Below are 16,943 nucleotides of genomic sequence, written 5' to 3' on the forward strand. Positions count from 1 at the left end.
GCTGACTGCAGTATCTTTTCTAAGATACGTTTATTTGATTGGTGCACTCTTAATTTGGCAGGATTCATGAACACCAGCTCATTGTGCTAAGCTCAAGTGCATGATGAGCAGGAAGCTTGTAATTCAGGAAACAACATTACAGAAAACAGACAGCAGAATTATATGCTAGTCGTTGTATAATGAGCCATGCTGTTTGCTAATGAAGTAAAAAACATGGCAGAATGATTCAGAAATGTATACAACATGCTCAAATATGTCATCCTTCCTTTAGTTGTGAATTCAGCCATATACTCCCATACAACCACAAGAAAACTTTAAAATATGTTAGGAATTGCTGAAGCTTTTGTAAACCTGTATCTGCAAGAATATCTGGTAGAAGGTGCTGCTGCTGGTGTTGCCAAATGTCACCATCAAAGGCGTAGAGTTTTCAGATCATGTTTAACCTACCATGAGCTCCCTAAAACTGAAATAATGGACTGCTACAGAGTGGACAGAGACACCATGCAGCAAACACTGGACACCTGTTGGATCCGTGAGAATTGCAGAAAACACATTCCATTGAATACTAAGGTATGTATAACTTTATATATTCTAGCTATAGGAGGCTTTCAGCAACCTACAGGGGACAAAGTGGAGCACATACCTCTCAACTGTACAGATTTTCACAGAATGTACAGATTTTTGCCTCATATTTTTGGTTTGTTTTTCATAAAATTGTGGTTTTCTGGCAACTCAGTGGCAAATCATCAAAGATTGAAATTGGAAAATAATTACAGAAATTTGAATTTCAGACTTCATACCCTTTAGAAAATTCATGCTAATGCAAAACCTGTTATCCTACCAACTTTCTAGGCTTGTAAGGGCAACATTTAAAAATTGTCCCTATTTTTGTGCTTTTGTCCCACTTTTATTTATGGATTTGTCCAGATTTCTTGCTCTAAGAGTTTGAGAGGTACGAGTGGAGGTTTCACAAGATTCTGTCTCAAGAATACTCCACCAATTTCTGAATGCAATGCTTCAACATGTGGGAAGCATGTGTGGTTTCCATATGCTTCAGAAGAACCAGCTAGCACCATGCTGCATTTCTATGTCACAGCCCATTTCCTTGTGGTACTTGAGAACACAGGCTGTACCTACATTGAAATAAAGGTCCCGCCTTGTGAAATGGGAAGGATGTATGTAAATCGCAAAGGGTATTACTCCATCAACTGCCAGGCGGTCTCTAATACACAAGGTATCATCTACAATATGTGTGTGCAGGCCACACAGGCAGTTTCCATGCCTCCCGCATATAGCACACCAGTGACCTCTACCATTGCAAGGGGTAACTTCCAACATGGACATCTCATGAGGGGAGTCTAGATATGCCTTAGGACCTTGGCTTATGACTCCTATGAGAAACAAATACAACTCCACTGAGCAAGGTTACAACATTGCACACGCACACGACTACAAACATTGCAAAGAATGTGTCTGAGCTACTCAAGTCATGTAAGTCATGTTCCCCTGTCTGCATACATCTGGAAGTGTCCTGCAATATGACCCTGCCAATTCTGCAAAATACTTATTGTGTGTGCCATCTTACATAATAGTATACATATAAATCAGCTGTAGTAGGATGATCCGGTACAGGCACTGCAGTTCTCAACATAACAGGCAGTGGCAGCTGACACAGTTGAGGGATCAGGTGAGGAGCTAGCAGCAGGGGATGACCATGGGAGATGGAGGTGGACACAATATGCCATGGCACTGGCTAAGAGACAGTGAATTGCACTCACCAATTAAATAACATAAGAGCTCAGTAGATACAGACAGTAACATTGATGCATACAAATAAACCAAACTTTACTTACCTATGTACTGGTTAGCTACTGTAAGCATCAGACACAGGCAAATCATGGCTAATTCACTGTCATTAACAGTAGAAAATGTGTGTGATCAGGTCATTTTGAAGAAATATCACAATACATAAAGAGAGTAAGCACACGGTTAAAATGATGATGCACACACAGGAAAATCACAACATGCACTGATATATTCAGCAAATACTGACATTAACAATGATGTATTAAAAAAAAAAATCTGTGCATCAGACATGCAGCCCATGTCACACAACACAGACAGCAATTCACTCTCAGCATCATCTGCATAGATGGGTGTGGAAGCTATCCTATACAATTATAATGTTCTTATAATCATATTGCCAGATTTGCTATGGGTTTGCCATATAGAACCCACCACTGTCAAAACCTAAAACACCTAGGTTGGATAGAACTTCCAAACCTCCTACAACAATCCCAACTTATCGAAGCATTTAAAATACTGAAATATCCGGATAAAACTCCAGCACTCAAGAACCTAATTGTACCATATACTAATCTAAACAGGCTACGCTCCTCTAACTTACCACTTATCCAAAAAGTAAAATCCAATAACTCAGGTGGGGATGCTATTTTCACTAATGTCATTGCCAAAATATGGAACACCCTTCCCTCTAGTATCACCACCATCACCTCCTTACATAACTTTAAAAAAAGTCTATTCCTATATTTCAAGTCACACTGGCTATGCCAATGTTCACATCCAGACTAAACCCCCTTCTATATAACTGTCTTAAAAACTTCTCTCCTCCCTACCCCACATCCAGATTCCACCCCCCATATAGCTGTCTCAAATTTTCTCTCCCTACTACCTTCTTCTCTAAGTACTCTATCTCCTCCTATATCTTCACCCAAGATTCCTTTCTCTCCTTTACTTCTCTAAAAGGAAACAAATAATGTTTACTTTCTGCATTACTTAATCAATTGCTGTCTTAATGACTTGATTTTTGTGTTCCTCTCGCGTTTTTATAAACAAGTGTTTTGTTAATTTCCTTTTTTCTGTTTGTATATAGTATAACCAGTGTACTACTTCATTATCTGATCTTGCTCCTCTCCATATTGGAGCTGATCCAATTGTTTGCCAATGTGATATCTTACTCTCCTGAATGTAAACCAATGTATATGTGGAGCTTTTCTCCCCGGGCCTCCGCTGAAAATGGACATGTATCAAGTCGGATTTTTTTCCCGGTCAACAAATGTAAAATAAAATAAAAATAAAATAAAATTATGACTATAGAACTTAAGCATAGTAAAGAAACAATAAAAATGTTCAGTGGTGCATAGGAAAAATAAACGTTGCCTACCCATGCATTACTTGGTCACTCTGTCCATCACACATAATCAGCCCAATTCAGACAACCTTCTAGAGGGCAGGGTAGGGCATTCTCAGCAGCATCAGCACAAGTAGATGAGCAAGCTATCCTATACAAATACTGCTACTGGTACTACTATTACTACTATTAGTAGTTCAACTCAGCACAATTTAAAAATGATTAGGAATACACTGAAAAACAATTCCTTGACTAACCATGCATTGGTTGAGCACTGTAAGCATCAGACATAGGCAGCCCTAAGTCACAGATAGTGCAAATGGCAGGGTACAATCATCATCCTTTGCACAATGTTGGGGGCAGGGTTTTACCGGAGGGCATGTCTTACACAGGGGGAGTATGTGAATTTGTGAGATGCATTAATATCAAGTATGTGCTCTCAAAGCTAATGTGTTTAGATGTGAACTAAGCTCAGGATAAAAATGAAAACTCCAATATCAAACAAAAATGGCTCACAGCAGCCTCCACTTTAGCAGGTAGTTTATTAAAATAAAAACAGGCTGTAAACAAACTTTCAAATATAAAGTGCTTTTCGTCTGGTAAGGTTATCAGACTTCTTCAGATGCAAATACACATGTTGAATAATCACTTTTTATATAACTACCTTCATCTGATGTGCTGAGTTAATTACTTATGGTTAATTTCCCTTGGTATATTTGGCTGGGGATAGAAGGCTGAAGAGACATTCAGCTGCAGAGAAATATGACTGTTGTGAATTCTCTGTGGGCAAAGAGAAGCACACACTGCTATTCCCATAGATGTAATAACCAAGTGCCTGGGGAAGAAGAAGTAACAAGTGTTATGTTCAGTGTACAGTGCATGACTATGTAACTACAACATATATAAGTTTACTACAGCATGAAGGAAATCTTGCATCTTACTGCAGTCACATTTATGCTCCAGTATGTATTTTAAGTAATGTTCCCTAGACACTCTGAAGGGGGTAGTGGCCCATACACACACCAATTATAAAGGCACCACCCATTGTGCACTGGATTTTTCCTGCCACTGACATGCCCACTGGCCAGCCTGCTGCTGATGCCTGCCATATTGCCTGCTGTCTCATGTTGCCTTGGAGGCCGTGGACATTATTTTTCCCCTCCGTATTTGGTTATTGAAGTTGTGGGTATGGCACCACATTCTTCTCTTTGCACCCATTGTGCACTGGATTTTTCCTGCAACTGACATGCCCACTGGCCAGCCTGCTGCTGATGCCAGCCATTTTGCCTGCTGTCTCATGTTGCCTTGGAGGCCGTGGACATTATTTTTCCCCTCCGTATTTGGTTATTGAAGTTGTGGGTATGGCACCACATTCTTCTCTTTGCACACAGTGAATTCCTAACAGCCATATTTCGCTGCAGCTGAATGTCACTTCAGCATGTGTTCCCAAACAAATATGCCACAGGGAAATGTCTTCTGGATGAGCAGATATCATGATCACATCCAAAGACATGACCATGTTGGTGGCCTCAGCTCACTATGGACACATCCACCACCAATGTGGCAGTGGAAGTACTAACACTGCAGGAGCAGAATCTGGTGTGGCCAAGTCAGCTGACATCTGGTGATGTAGCAGCAGAACGGGCTCATGGATGTTGCCCCTGCCCCAACAGACAACCCAAAACAGATACTGCATGGTCTCTCTTGTTTTAATTTCTCCAAGTCTTTTGGGTTTATAATACCAAGACAGGAATGAACCCCATTCCTAAGTCAAAGTATGATTCAAGTTCATGAAATTAGTATTGTTTTAGTCTTTGATGTTAACCAGAAGTGTTCTTCACAGCACCCGCAATGGGCCCAATAATGACTCCTTCTGCAGTTCGTATGGAGTTACATGTATTAGTAACATATCTAAGTACGACTGTAAATTCTTTTTTTAACAAAACAGTGTAAGAAACTTCTCTGTGTGGAAGATTTTCAGTCCATATATTTCTAGTTAATCACTGTATATTAATCAGATCGGACAACAGTAGTAGAAGTAGCAAACGTAAACTTGTCTTAAGTCAAAACAAAACAAAACAAAAAGTAATAATAGAAAATATATAATTGTACAGCATTACTAAGTATTCAAAAGTGATCCAGGCAAGGCCATCAAAGATGTCTGTTTCCAGTTGAAAATCCTTTATTAAGTACACAGACAAGCGATCCAAGTAAAACAAAAATAGAGTAATAATTTCCTCACAAGCTTTCTAAATATATATATACTTTTTATCAGGCATGGGAGTTGTTTATTGTGCTGTAAAACAAAGTGTTATTGGCACACATGTTAAATTCACATATCTTCCCCTATCAGTGTGACATTCGAGATGGTCCTGCCCTACTTAGTAGCTGTCATATTAATATATAACCCTTATGTACTTTAACTAAAATTTATAATGATGTGGTACCTTCTATTTAACCAAATTATTAAGTAGATTATTAAGTCTGTGATTTTATCCAAGACAATATACTACATGGCTGGAAATATATCAACCTTAGTTCATTTGGCAATCAAAAAATATATATAAATATATACATATACATTGTGCATGTAAAAATCAATTTCTATTTTCATAACCTATTGTTAACAAAGATCGCTTTCGTCCTTCTAGACTTCTTCAGGTCTGTGTACAAGAACCATAAAAACCTATATAATTGTATAATTAGTTAGTATTGTTATTACACATCATTTTGAATAAAGTTGAAAAAAGAACCAGAAAAAAATAAAAATAAGAAAAAATGTATGTATGATGATGGAAACAAAATAAACACTTAAATTTCAACTGATTTAAAATGGTATTTAAAACCAATTTGTAGAATAAAATAAAATAAAATACAATTAGTAATGTAAACAATGTGGCAATTTTCTAAGTTGCAGTGCACTTTTAATTGAACAGTAGTAGTTTAGTCCAGGCTTCCTAAAAGAGTTCAGCTTTAATTGCCACATGAGTTCATGTTTCTCTAGAATATTCGGGTTGTCTCCTTCAAGATCACCCATGTCTATGCGATCCAGAATCTGAAATTTAAAACCTGAGTGTCTTTTATGAAGAGAAAGGTATTTTAATAATCTACTTAATAATTTGGTTAAATAAGAGGTACCACATCATTATAAATTTTATTTAAAGTACATAATGGTTATATATTATTATGACAGCTACTAAGTAGGGCAGGACCAGCTCGAATGTCACACTGATGGGGGAAGGGATGTGAATTTAACATGTGTACCCATAACACTTTGTTTTACAGCACAATAAACCATTCCCATGCCTGATAAAAAGTACATATATATTTAGAAAGCTTGTGAGGAAATTATTACTCTATTTTTGTTTTACTTGGATCGCTTGTCTGTGTAGTTAATAAAGGATTTTCGACTGGAAACAGACTGCCTGCCTTGCTTGGATTAATTTCGAATACTTAGTAATGCTGTACAATTATATATTTTCTATTATTACTTTTTGTTTTGTTTTGACGTAAGACGAGTTTACGTTCGCGACTTCTACTACTATTGTCTGATCTGATTAATATACAGTGATTAACTAGAAATATATGGAATGAAAATCTTCCACACAGAGAAGTTTCTTACACTGTTTTGTTTTTGGACCCACTGCACTTTAATGGGTTGTTTTGAGACTTTGGGGATACCACGGAGATTACTTGTTTTTTAAATTCTTTTTTATAAGATCCATTGCACCTACTACTATTGAAACTGCCTGGGTATCCTTCTTCCACATTGCCTTCATTTCTGCCTGAAAATCCTTGTATTTTATGACTTTGTATCTCTCTGTACTTCATTGGGTGTAGCAACTTCAATGATCAATGCTACATTCATCTTCTTTTCATGTGGTTTCACATCTATTTTTGAACTGTTGGTAAAGGGTGATCCCATGTGATATAAACATCATTTTCTATAATGCATTGTGGCTCGTGTTTCCAGTGTTTCTCAGCTAGTTCAATATTATAATGTTTGCACAATCCCTAATGCAACAGTCCTACCACATTATCATGCCTTTCAGTATACAGTCCTTCTGCCATTAGTATATCACAACTAGCAACAAGATGTGTGACTCTTTCCAATTCTGTTTTACAATACCTATATTTGTCTGTTTCTCCACATGTTCAATGGACTGTGTAAACCAAAGTGTACATAGTCCACTATCTTGTCATGCCAATATTAACCTTTCATCTTCTGATTTAAATTCACCTTTCTTTAACTATTCCTGTATTTGATCCTGATCAACATGAGGTTGTTCCAAGAGTTTTCTATACTTGCAACTATATTTATGCATATTGCATGGTCCAATGTGTTATGCATCCTGTCCAAGGAGTCACACACATAGTTCATGCAGTCTCATATGTCAGAATGCACAACATGCAGTAGTCTTATGATCTTTTTTGAGGCCCTGATGGATCTTGCCTGTGCCTCCATGCTGGCCCTGCCTATATGTTGGGTGACAGCCATACTTCTCAACTGTCCACACTTTTGCAGAATGTCCAGATTTTTGCCTCATGTTTTTGGTCTGTTCCTCATAAACTTTATGGTCTTCTGGCAACTCACTGATTATTGAGGTCACTAACTAATGGCATACATATGTATTTCAGACTTCATATCCTTCAGGAAATGCATGCTATCACAAATCCTGATATTCTAACAAGTTTCTTAGTTTATAAGAGCAATATTTAAAAATTGTCCCAAGTTTATGGTCTTTGCCCCTTATAATTTTAGGATTTGTTCAGATTTCTTGCACTAAGAGGTTGAGAGGTATTGTAGCAGCTACTGACACCAAACTCAGAGGGAGGGTAGTAAGCATACCTTCTATGAGCACCTATACTGACCCCCCGTGTGGTACCTCCCTCTCATGATGGCTAGGGGAGATTCAGCCATCTCCACACCTGGGGCAGCCACACTAAGTTGATCAACCGTATCCTCATCAACATGTCTACTCTCAAATGGTTCTATGTTATGGGTATGTATAGGCATACTGACTGTATCCATACTGTGCGGTGGGGATGTGAGGGGACATTCCCAGTGTCTGACATATCTCCTGCAGCCCCAGACCATGCCTGGTCACCCCCGCTATCATTGTCAAAGGATAATTCCACAGTGCCAGTGACAGACAATGCTTCACCTGTGAATACATAAAAAAATCGTTAAAATCCCCCAATCTCTCTTCAACTTCTCCAATAACTGCTTTCACAAACTTACTATATTACAGAACTACCCTCTCTCCTGCAAAATCCAAATCTAAGGTATACAATCAACACCTATTACTAACTCCTCGTACTTTTTTTGCTAGTAACATACTCCTCTCTGTGGACATCCACCCCAACCCTGCCCCCCGACCCCTCTTCACTATCCCCTACATGAAGGGGGGAACTCAGCTGGACCCATCTAACTATAGAGTGATTGTCATCATTCCCCCTCTCTCTAAAATACGTGAAAAATGCATTCATACACAACTTCTAAACTATCTCTTCCAGGAAGGCCTTCTCACACCCACTCAACACGGCTTCCAGCCAAACCACAGCACAGCTACTGACCTCCTATCATTTATTCATACGGTTGCCAAGGCCGTGATAACAACCAACTCATATCCTGTCTTTTCCTTGACCTCTACAAAGCTTTTAACACTGTCTCTCACCCTACACTTTATCTAAACTTGCTAACCTCAGTCTATCTGCTACCACCCTAGCCTGCTTCTGTAGCTACCTCTCTCATAGGCAAAAATCTGTCAGATGTCTCTCGTCTTGCTCACCCTCCCTTCCAGTCACATCCGGTGTACCCTAAGGTTCCATCTTGGGTTCCCTCCTGCTTAACATTTTCACTAATGAACTTCACACATCCTGGAAACAATTTTCTCTAATTCAATATGCTGATGACTTGACTCTCATCTCCTTTTCCAACAATATCTCTGAACTCCATACACTTACTCAAGATGCCTTTCTATCCATTGAAAAGTGGCTGTCTGATAATCCACTTATTTTAAACCCCCCAAAAAACAAACTCTTGTTTTTTCTCCCTTGTTCTCTCTCTCACCATACATCCACCTTTGTCATCACATCCTCCAATAACACCATCATACAACCAGAACCCCATACAAAGCTCCTAGATGCAATCCTTGGTGATGAACTTAAATTTAACTTACATATTCTCCAACGTATAAAATAAAACTCACCAAAAACTTGGCTTGCTCTATCTCAACAGAAATTTTCTAACTTCTAACACTAGACTCTCCCTGACACAGGCTCTCCTCCTTCCCTCCTTTGTCTTTGCCGCCCCAGTCCTAACTAACATTCAGTCCACAACCTCGGCCAAGCTCCAACAAACATACCACAAAACAGCTAGATTTGTCACCAACTCTTCTTATTACTCACACCATTGCCTTGCACTCAACTCTCTCCAATGGCTTTCCCCCAGCAGCTCCTTCTATCACAATTTCAAATCACACACTGTATATTATACAAACCATCTTCCTGCCCTGCTCTCTCCTCCCTGGTATCCACCTATACCCCCACTCGTACTCTGCACCTTGAACCAGCAACTCCTAGATATTTACCAACCAAAGAAAAATGTCAGTAAACTACTATATAAACGCACTGTACCTCAAGCTTGGAGCAAACTCCCAACACACATACAGTCCATTACCCACCCTATACACTTTAAAAAAAGAACTCAGACTTTACTTACTTAACACCAAGACTTGCACCTGACATGACTCTACCTAGTTTCCACTTCACTCTTGTATTTTTGTCTAATTATGTTCTTCCTTTCTCTCCTACTCCTCAGACATCCTACTCTACCTCCTCCTGCTCCTTCTCACCTTACACATATACTTTATCTTTTTCACCTTACACTTATATTTTGCCAAGAGACTGCATCCTTAAGCTATACTACTCCAATATACGTATATATGTATATATTGCTTGCATATCTCTAATCACCTTACTAGAATTTTATCTGGTGAATGCAATCTCTCTAAACTGAAAGCTCAATTGGTGTTTATATATATTTTTTCTACATATTATCCCTATATATATATTGTGTATGTGTGTGTGTGTGTGTGTGTGTGTGTGTGTGTGTGTGTGTGTGTGTGTGTGTATATATATATATATATATATATATATATATATATATATATATATATATTATATATGTGCTTGTGGGTCTACTTCACATCACCTAAAATACATTTGACTCAATTTCATTTCAGTGAGACCAAATCACCTAATTTTAAAATACTGAAAACTCATTTCACTGAAAGCTTACAATGCTAAATTTCAAAAAACTAAACATTAAACCATAGACAAACACACTCACAACACTAATAACTATCTCTTTCCTGACCTTAAAAATTACTTACTTACTTATCCTCTTAACATAAACTGAACAATATAAAACCAAACTAAGTGAGGGGATATGCCCCCCACACCACCCCTACCTATATATACTAACTCCAGGATTGCACTACAGTGGGGAAAAGCCCAGAAGTGAGTTCTAATTATAATAGAGTGTTGAAGTCCCTAATAAAACTCAAGGACTCCATAGAGTGCACGTACACATTAATCATGGATACCAGGCATACATATAAGGTGTAATATATAATAACTCAATGCCAAAAAGGAATTATAATGCAAAGTCTAATGTAAGCAATGCTAAGCATTGCACAGGGCAGCTAAGAAGGTATAAGCAATGTGTAGGGCAGCTAACTCATTGTGCCCAGTGGTATATCCCTTTATACGATGCCAACCATAGGTAAGCAGGTTTGCCCATAGCTTAGCCTTTTCAAAACTGGCCAATCATGGAAATGTGTGGGAAATTGGCCCTACTTAAACCCAAGAGGCAGGAATACATCTCATAACTGCTTGTAGCAGTAAGGCGAGAAGGTGTGCGCTTTCGGGCACAGCGTTGGTGCATCCAAGAGTTCAAGGTCATGGCAGGACTCCTTGTCAAAGAACATGATTAGAGATTGCTGCAGGGCCAGTACCAGGGCTCCAATATAAGGCAGAGGCCTGGGACTGTCTCACCTGTGACCTCACCAGTGCCACTGGCATACCCTGAACTGGTGAGCAGGTCAGGCACCACTATGCTGAGCTGAAGCGGCGTAAGGGGGACCTTTTGGAGGAGTAGCTCCAAGAGGCTAGAGCGGCAAGGGATGTTCCAGTCATGTGTATGTATCACCCCAGTATGTGTGCAATAATTGGCAGCTCAGGTATATCATGGATATGTATGGCTAAATATTCCTCATGTCCCCCACAGCTGCAGTGGAATGGGTCACGAAACAGGAGGCCCACATCAGTCGCCTGGCAAGGTTGTGATGCAAGGCAGGTCAGTAATACTCACACATTTACTGTCATAGGAAATAAAACTAAAAGTAGTAGTAAATGAATTGCCTGTATAAAACCTGTATTGTTCAAGACAAGTACTGCATACACTAGAGAATATGGCAGGAAGAGTTTTATATCATTTGTATGTCAATAAAATTGTAATAGCCTGATAAAACAGGTCTAACTGCTGGACTGCATGGCAATGTAGATTTGCAATCATGTAATAGTACTGTTGTAGTAAGCACTCTGTTACCCACACCGTGCACCATAAATTGAATGTGTAGGAATGCCTGTATATGACAGGTGTAATCCCCAGAGGCCATTTAGTACAACTGAGAGACACATAGACAGTAAACAGGGAAAGTACAGACAACAAAAACTGAATAACACATGCAACTGAGATGTGAACTGTTGTCTTTTTTAGCACATACAGCCACGGTTCAAATCCTGCCAGTGTTAGTAGTCTGCATACAGAATCATACCCCACAGCTGTACAGATATGTCCATAATGTCCAATAAAATGGCCTATGTCTGTTGCCTATCAACCTGTCCCCCTGGGAAATCAGTTTATATAATCCCAGATATATAGGCAGCAAACAGGAAATACAACTGATTGACACACATCTATGAAAACAAAGCTGGCACACTAGCAACTCCCCAATACCTTATGTGAGTAAGAAGCCATGTATGTCTCATTTACACCCCAACTTATCAAGCTGTGGTCAGAGTGTGTACAGTAACAGAGTGAGATGTATGTGCATAATAGTAATGTGGAATCTGGTACTGTGTGTGGAAACATTCAGGTAGTGCTAATAAACATTCCTCCCATAGGTCTGTCAGATACCAACACTGTGCCCAGAAATACAAGAATGATATGAGGTTGCTCTGAATAATGAGGTATTACACATCACTGTCACCCACACTGCCCTACAACATATAACTGTCTAGGAAATCTGTATAAGAGTGTTGTAATATAAGCTCAGAATGAAACAGCACAGGGGATTAATAAGACAGAAAGGAGATATAAAGCAATATCTATATAGCAGACACAGCTGTGATGAACAGTGTTTAAGTTGCAGCAGACACAGCTGTGGTCTGAATCCTGGGAATGGAATTAGGCTGCATACAGAATCATATCCCACAACTGTACAGATGAGGGCAGAATGTCCAGTATATGTGCCCATATCTGCTGCCAGTCACCTTGTCCCCATGGTAAGTCTGTGGGATGATCCCAGATGTTTAGCCAGCAAACAGGGAATACAAGTGATTGTCAAACATCTATGAGAGCACACCTGTCACTGTAGCAACCCTCAAAATTGTTAGGAGAGTAATATTTCAAGTATGTCCTATCTACACTCTCATGTTGTCAAGCTGTGACCAGAGTGTGTACATTAACAGAGTGAGATGTATGTGCATAATACTAATGTGTAATCCAGAACTTTGTGTGGCAACAGTCAGGTAGTGCTAACAAACATTGCTCCCACAGGTACATTGGATACAGACACTGTACTGAGGAATACAGACCATTATAACCTGTACTGGTACTGTTCACTCTGGTATTGTAAAGAATTGTGAGTCTTGTAGTTTTTCTGAATAATAAAGTATCACTGGTCACTGTCACCCACACTGTGCTACATAGTATAACTGTGTAGAAAAGCATGTATATGTGTGTGTCAGGTCACTAAAGGTGGAAGAGGGCAATATTGTAGATATGTCCCTGTGCACCAGCATGTGGTCAACACATGGCCAGAGTCTGTGCAGAAAGAGTTGGATAGCTTTGTGCAAAACATCAACCCAGAATCTAGGAGCATATGTAGAAACAGTTAGTGTTAACAAACAGTCCCTTCACAGGTATACCAGGTAAGAGGTGTATACTGCAGGTAAAACCAGTTCATGTGTAACAATGACAACAGCCATATCACTGTCCAAACTAAGGCTATAGGGTAGTGTAGCAAGACTTGTAAGGTACAGATAACAGCACTGACTAGAAAAGTAATGTGGACTACAGGAATATACTAGTTGTTAATTTACATCTTTCTCTCCCCCCACCATATCTCCAACAATAATCAACATACCCACCCCAACTGGTATGTAATGACTCTGATAATGTCCAATTGTTTGATAAATATTTTAATGGTTCCCATGCATGTGCTATATTGAATTATTTCAACATTGGTGGCATGGTGCCATCAATGTACATGCATGCTGTTCTTATTACCACTGTGGTTCCATATATGCTTGTGTTCTGTTTGCCATGCAACTGTTCCATATCTGGTGTCTGGGTTAATGGGAATATCTATGCATGCTGTTATACCTAACCCTGGAATGTGTTGACTATTACTAACCCACATATGATGAAATCTAAACACTATAGCACACTTGGGAAGGCTGGTCCCAGCAGACCCACCTGTCCCACCTCAGCTGGCCTTGGCACCAGGCACCAGCATGTCTGGGGCCCAACCTGGGACCTCCCTGTCCCTTGGTCCTGCACCACCTTCTGGTGGAACCACCTTAGGGGATAGGTGTCACCCCCCCAGGACAGGGCGCGGACAGGCACCTGTCACCCGTAGCCAGGTCGGGGTCTTGGTGCATAGAGAGATCGACTAGCAGTTTGGTGATCTTCTACACCAGCTTGAGGGCTGCATGTTGTGATTAGAGAGTCAGCCAGGCTCTGTGACTCAGCCAGCAGCACAACCACCTTCGGAGCTGTGAAGGTGCAGTGGTGACTGCCCATGAGTGGGAACCTCAATCCCACTACTACCACTAGGGGGCTTGTGGGCATCCGATATCCCAACACCCCTCCCCGTCAAGGTGTTTACCCCCACATGTGTCATATACCGCCCCTGTATGCAACTTGTTTGTCTTGTCTGTTAACCTACTCAACCTACCCCCCCAAATATACCTACTACCCCTCCCCAAAATCCCACTCTCACCAGAAAAAAGAAAATAGGGCAATCTGTTCCCACAAAAAAATCTCACCCCATACATAGCTGTCCATTTTGCACACGTCTCTGCTGGACACATGTAATCCGGTCTAATTGGCATCACAACGTATTATTGTTGTTCTCACCCACTCCCAGGGGTTTGAGTGTCCGAGTCTACCTCCAAATGCAGTGTATATGCACAGCTGTTGCTGTAGAAGAAATGGGCAGCTATGGATCTACCCTACACCCTTCCTGCACATCCCTGGCTATTTTCCCTACTGTCTTTTCCTCTTTGTGCCCCTTTTTTCACCACTTTCCTATTAACCCCTTTTTCTTTTCTTTTAAAGAAATTAGTGTGGGTGTAAGTGGGAGTAAGCACTTTTAGACAGCAGTAAGAGGGTTTAAGCCTGTTTGCACAGGGGTAAGCAATGCCTACACTGGTTAAGCAATTTGAAGTTAATTGAGTATAAGAAACTGTAACCGGAAGTTAGCAGTGCATACCTCCACCCAAACCCGTGCAAACCTGCTTACAACTGCTTTAAAGTGCCTTAATGACTCTGTATCCAATGTACCGTGTTCTGCTCAGCAACAAAATAAACAGCCTCTGCAAGGCTCAAACTCAGGACCCTGCACACCATAGCCAAAATAATTTACCACTAAGCTATGTCAGATATACATATCCCAGATGTTTTCAAAAACATACCATCCAGCCCAGTCATTCAACAGTACAGAGAATGTATTCCAACATTTAGATGTATGTGTGTGTGTAAATATATTAATATCGAAATAGATACAACATATATATATATATATATATATATATATATATATATATATCTTTAGAAATATATATAGATATATAAATATATATGAACATATATAATGCAAATGCCTACATCTATAGATATGTATGTCTATATCTATATGTCTAAATATATATGGCAGGTTATATATATGTCAGCAGATATGTATATATATATATATATATATATATATATATATATATATATATATATATATAGATATATATATATATATATATATATATATATATGTATATATAAGGACATACATCCGTAGATAACAATGGGGAAATAAAAACATATATGTCCACATGCAATGTTGATAGGGTTGAGAGGGCCCAAACAATATACTTCTTGTATGAATAGGTATACCTCCCCAACAGCCAAACACCTCGCCCCTGCAATACACTACCAAGTGTTGCAGATCCCATACCAGGACCAGACACGGCATGGGCATCCCTAAGATGCATATATACAGACACATATATGCAGATACAGATATACATATATATGTAAACATATATATAGATATATATATGTAACTACACATACACATGCAGAGATATGTACCTTAAGTTACATATGTAGTACATGCATACAATATGGAACTGCCACTATTCCCACAGTTACCACCTTACCAACTGGAGACTGTATGAGCCACCCATACAAATGACATTCATTGCCTGCAACATATACCCACAGAGATATCAAAGGCTATAACACTACGCACAGTTGTGCATAAATGGGAAAGCTTTATCTGTGTACTATTACCGTTGTATATGCCATGCCATATACCTGTTTAGACACGGACATACATATAAACTGAGTAATGCAACAGTGAGACAGGTATACTAATATAGTAGTCTGGAAATGTTAACAAATGTTGCTGTCCAAGTCAAGGCCATCAAGTAGTAGAATAGTAAAGACAGACTGGGCCACAGGATACCAAACAATCAAAGGTAAGTAATGCAGGTGTTTAGTTTAGCAGCCTCTAACTACACCCTGTAGACAATCCCTAGGGAGTAAAGACCTCAGTTGACACACTGGGATGTAACTGATACATAACAAGTCACAACTGACACCATCACAAGCACACATTGACAAACAGAACAGTCTGTATGGCATAGCAGGCTCTACAGGCATGCCACGGCACAGAGTAACATACACCTGTGTGTAAGTGCATCATCACAACCAATGTGAACACAGCCACAGCTACATATGGCATGCTAGCATATTATTACAGTATATGGACTATCTGTTCAACACCAACCTCATATGTGCCACTCACGTACTAACCCTATATATACTGGGCCACTACACAGTGTGGTCCACTGCCTGTCTGTGGTATGGGACATGTGCGTGTATGGCCCTACAAAGATGTAAGCCGAAAGGGTAACATACAGTGGAGCAGTATATAACATCAGATAGAATGGGGCCAAGAACAATAACATCTACCACAGTCAGTACACAGGCCAAGGTACATATTAACAATACACACACTGCCGACAATCACCATAAGTACACAGATCTCAGTACTGTATACACGACCACAGAATTTCCAGATTATGTCATCAAATATAACCTCTACTATACATTACATGTGTAACAGTCTATCTCACTGGGTTGTTACCAGATATGATGTCACTAATTATGGTGTACAGTACATATGCAGACCTTACTGCATGACATATGTACAAAGGTTGT

This window comes from Protopterus annectens, chromosome 2.part2 (genome assembly GCF_019279795.1).
Source record: "Protopterus annectens isolate FY-2018-M chromosome 2.part2, PAN1.0, whole genome shotgun sequence".
NCBI classification, from domain to species: domain Eukaryota; kingdom Metazoa; phylum Chordata; order Ceratodontiformes; family Protopteridae; genus Protopterus; species Protopterus annectens.